Source organism: Schistocerca americana, unplaced genomic scaffold, assembly GCF_021461395.2.
Source record: "Schistocerca americana isolate TAMUIC-IGC-003095 unplaced genomic scaffold, iqSchAmer2.1 HiC_scaffold_438, whole genome shotgun sequence".
Taxonomy (NCBI): Eukaryota; Metazoa; Arthropoda; class Insecta; order Orthoptera; family Acrididae; genus Schistocerca; species Schistocerca americana.
In genome coordinates, this window is record NW_025726168.1 from 60,001 (window position 1) to 65,000 (window position 5,000).

Genomic DNA, 5,000 nt, shown 5'->3' on the forward strand with positions numbered 1-5,000 from the left:
ATGTCGTACCTTAACCTAACCTATGTCGTACCTTAACCTAACCTATGTCGTACCTTAACCTAACCTATGTCGTACCTTAACCTAACCTATGTCGTACCTTAACCTAACCTATGTCGTACCTTAACCTAACCTATGTCGTACCTTAACCTAACCTATGTCGTACCTTAACCTAACCTATGTCGTACCTTAACCTAACCTATGTCGTACCTTAACCTAACCTATGTCGTACCTTAACCTAACCTATGTCGTACCTTAACCTAACCTATGTCGTACCTTAACCTAACCTATGTCGTACCTTAACCTAACCTATGTCGTACCTTAACCTAACCTATGTCGTACCTTAACCTAACCTATGTCGTACCTTAACCTAACCTATGTCGTACCTTAACCTAACCTATGTCGTACCTTAACCTAACCTATGTCGTACCTTAACCTAACCTATGTCGTACCTTAACCTAACCTATGTCGTACCTTAACCTAACCTATGTCGTACCTTAACCTAACCTATGTCGTACCTTAACCTAACCTATGTCGTACCTTAACCTAACCTATGTCGTACCTTAACCTAACCTATGTCGTACCTTAACCTAACCTATGTCGTACCTTAACCTAACCTATGTCGTACCTTAACCTAACCTATGTCGTACCTTAACCTAACCTGTATTGCGCCTTAACCTAACCTGTATTGCGCCTTAACGTAACCTGTATTGCGCCTTAACGTAACCTGTATTGCGCCTTAACGTAACCTGTATTGCGCCTTAACGTAACCTGTATTGCGCCTTAACGTAACCTGTATTGCGCCTTAACGTAACCTGTATTGCGCCTTAACGTAACCTGTATTGCGCCTTAACGTAACCTGTATTGCGCCTTAACGTAACCTGTATTGCGCCTTAACGTAACCTGTATTGCGCCTTAACGTAACCTGTATTGCGCCTTAACGTAACCTGTATTGCGCCTTAACGTAACCTGTATTGCGCCTTAACGTAACCTGTATTGCGCCTTAACGTAACCTGTATTGCGCCTTAACGTAACCTGTATTGCGCCTTAACGTAACCTGTATTGCGCCTTAACGTAACCTGTATTGCGCCTTAACGTAACCTGTATTGCGCCTTAACGTAACCTGTATTGCGCCTTAACGTAACCTGTATTGCGCCTTAACGTAACCTGTATTGCGCCTTAACGTAACCTGTATTGCGCCTTAACGTAACCTGTATTGCGCCTTAACGTAACCTGCATTGCGCCTTAACGTAACCTGCATTGCGCCTTAACGTAACCTGTATTGCGCCTTAACGTAACCTGCATTGCGCCTTAACGTAACCTGCATTGCGCCTTAACGTAACCTGTATTGCGCCTTAACGTAACCTGTATTGCGCCTTAACGTAACCTGTATTGCGCCTTAACGTAACCTGTATTGCGCCTTAACGTAACCTGTATTGCGCCTTAACGTAACCTGTATTGCGCCTTAACGTAACCTGTATTGCGCCTTAACGTAACCTGTATTGCGCCTTAACGTAACCGATATTGCGCCTTAACGTAACCTATATTGCGCCGTAACGTAACCTATATTGCGCCGTAACGTAACCCACATTGCCCCTTAACGTAACCTATATTGCGCCGTAACGTAACCTATATTGCGCCGTAACGTAACCCACATTGCCCCTTAACGTAACCCACATTGCCCCTTAACGTAACCCACATTGCCCCTTAACGTAACCCAACACACGTTGGGCCTTAACCCAACACACGTTGGGCCTTAACCCAACACACGTTGGGCCTTAACCCAACACACGTTGGGCCTTAACCCAACACACGTTGGGCCTTAACCCAACACACGTTGGGCCTTAACCTGCTCTGTAATTGTCATACGACGCGTTAAATTAGTGTAGTGTTGCCTAACTGCAACCCCCGCAATATAGTTTGCTACTCGCACTGCCCGGTCCCCAGTGTATCGCTTCATGTTAAACACCTTGCAGCTATACACTGTAATGTGGATGGCAGCAGGACGTACATGCTCAATGCCCTTTGCAGTTGTTCATTGGCATTTGCAGTTGTTCATTGGCATTCGCATGGCGAAGCACTTAGCCTACGCTGTGGTACGGCCTGTGTCAACTGTCCGCTGATGTTGTACGTCCAAATCACACACTGTACTGCACATTGGTCCTCATGTACTGAATGATACATCGTGGTACATGTGACCGTACAACGACTGCGCCAACAACGGCGAACCATGCGGTCCAAATGTTGTGCACTCAGCTACGTGTCGTCTCCCTATAAGAGCTGGATTGCAGTGTGGTATGCCCTGGATGGCGATCAGCATGAGCCGTCTGTTGATGTAGTGGCGCGTGTTGTCAGACGTAGTCGTCTCTTCTCACACACCGTGATAGCACGGTGCACTGCGTTCCACATCTGCGACATGCGACAGAGGCCGGTTGACAGTCGTTCGCGCAATGGACATCGCATACGTACGGGGGCCACCTTCCACGTGTTCGCTAAGCGTGGACATGTTGTTGCGTGTATGTGGGCAGACAGTGTGTCGTGACACCTGACACAGGCATGCAACAATCGTTGAATTTGCAAATGGCGATGGACGCCTACGTTTGCTGGTGACGTTACGCAAATGAACAACTGGTAAACCGTTGTGGTGCGGTTGTTCTCGCTAGGGGTGAATCAGTGATGGCGACGATCGGTTGAGCTACCAACCGGTTGTTGCAGCGATACCCACCATGCCCACGAACGTGAATGGCATGTGGGTGTGAAGCGATACGCGGCGGTGGCTGGGTGGGACCGTCCCCGGCCGGTGAGGGGGGGCCTCCCGGCGTGTTGGCCGTGCGGTGCGTGGGCGCACGCGCTACAGCCGGCTGGTGGGGGCGGCCAGTGGCAGGCGCGCCGGCCGACGGAGGCGGCAGGCGGCGCAGCTGCGCGCCGGCGCACCCTGCACGCGGCGCCGTGCGGCCAAAGTAGGTCCTCGCGGGCCCGGTGCGAAGCGCGGTGGACATCTGCAGTGTGCTGGTCCGATTGAGGACTGTGTGCGCTGAGGATGCGCCGCCGCCCGGCGCTCGGCGCCGCGACGCCGTCTGCTGCTCGGTCGCCTCTGCGGTTCTCGCAGGTGGTTTGTATCGCAGCTGTGCGGACGTGTTGGCGCGTGCGCTGTGCTGGGAGAGTTCGCTTCGGCACCCAAGTGGGGCTTTTGTCCTTCTGTGGCGCTGGCGTTGGAGCTGCCGGTCACCGTAGGTGGCGCGTGTTGTCTCCCGCCGGCAATGCCACGACAGCACGCTCCCGGGCCTCTGTCGGCAGCGGCAAGCTCAGTTGGGAGCACGGGTGGTCGCACCTAAAGCGTCTACTCGCCAAACTCCGGGCGATTGCGCCTCTCTCGAACCCGACCAAGTACTTAGGACGGCGCTGCGCGCCGCCGGGACCTGAGAGGGTTTCGAGGTGTATGGTGCAGGGGAGCTCAGCCTCCTCCTGTTTGCAGAATAATTGAGCGGACGCTTGCGTGTTCGCGCGGGCCCCCGGGACACACTCCCGGGCGGCCGGCTGCTCAGCTCTAGTTGACGCAGCTCCCTGGTTGATCCTGCCAGTAGTCATATGCTTGTCTCAAAGATTAAGCCATGCATGTCTCAGTACAAGCCGCATTAAGGTGAAACCGCGAATGGCTCATTAAATCAGTTATGGTTCCTTAGATCGTACCCACGTTACTTGGATAACTGTGGTAATTCTAGAGCTAATACATGCAAACAGAGTCCCGACCAGAGATGGAAGGGACGCTTTTATTAGATCAAAACCAATCGGTCGGCTCGTCCGGTCCGTTTGCCTTGGTGACTCTGAATAACTTTGGGCTGATCGCACGGTCCTCGTACCGGCGACGCATCTTTCAAATGTCTGCCTTATCAACTGTCGATGGTAGGTTCTGCGCCTACCATGGTTGTAACGGGTAACGGGGAATCAGGGTTCGATTCCGGAGAGGGAGCCTGAGAAACGGCTACCACATCCAAGGAAGGCAGCAGGCGCGCAAATTACCCACTCCCGGCACGGGGAGGTAGTGACGAAAAATAACGATACGGGACTCATCCGAGGCCCCGTAATCGGAATGAGTACACTTTAAATCCTTTAACGAGTATCTATTGGAGGGCAAGTCTGGTGCCAGCAGCCGCGGTAATTCCAGCTCCAATAGCGTATATTAAAGTTGTTGCGGTTAAAAAGCTCGTAGTTGGATTTGTGTCCCACGCTGTTGGTTCACCGCCCGTCGGTGTTTAACTGGCATGTATCGTGGGACGTCCTGCCGGTGGGGCGAGCTGAAGGCGTGCGACGCGCCTCGTGCGTGCTCGTGCGTCCCGAGGCGGACCCCGTTGCAATCCTACCAGGGTGCTCTTGAGTGAGTGTCTCGGTGGGCCGGCACGTTTACTTTGAACAAATTAGAGTGCTTAAAGCAGGCAAGCCCGCCTGAATACTGTGTGCATGGAATAATGGAATAGGACCTCGGTTCTATTTTGTTGGTTTTCGGAACCCGAGGTAATGATTAATAGGGACAGGCGGGGGCATTCGTATTGCGACGTTAGAGGTGAAATTCTTGGATCGTCGCAAGACGAACAGAAGCGAAAGCATTTGCCAAGTATGTTTTCATTAATCAAGAACGAAAGTTAGAGGTTCGAAGGCGATCAGATACCGCCCTAGTTCTAACCATAAACGATGCCAGCCAGCGATCCGCCGCAGTTCCTCCGATGACTCGGCGGGCAGCCTCCGGGAAACCAAAGCTTTTGGGTTCCGGGGGAAGTATGGTTGCAAAGCTGAAACTTAAAGGAATTGACGGAAGGGCACCACCAGGAGTGGAGCCTGCGGCTTAATTTGACTCAACACGGGAAACCTCACCAGGCCCGGACACCGGAAGGATTGACAGATTGATAGCTCTTTCTTGATTCGGTGGGTGGTGGTGCATGGCCGTTCTTAGTTGGTGGAGCGATTTGTCTGGTTAATTCCGATAACGAACGAGACTCTAGCCTGCT

At 52.1% G+C, this 5,000-nt stretch overlaps 1 non-coding gene across 1 annotated transcript in view; it reads left to right on the plus strand.

Annotated features, from left to right (window-relative positions):
* Positions 1-3,558: 3,558 nt before the first annotated feature.
* The window catches only part of LOC124583016, a 1,910-nt gene continuing 468 nt past the window's right edge, over positions 3,559-5,000 (plus strand). Inside the window, exon 1 of the ribosomal RNA XR_006974040.1 lies at positions 3,559-5,000. This exon is cut by the window's right edge and continues 468 nt beyond it. This is a non-coding gene — a ribosomal RNA (small subunit ribosomal RNA).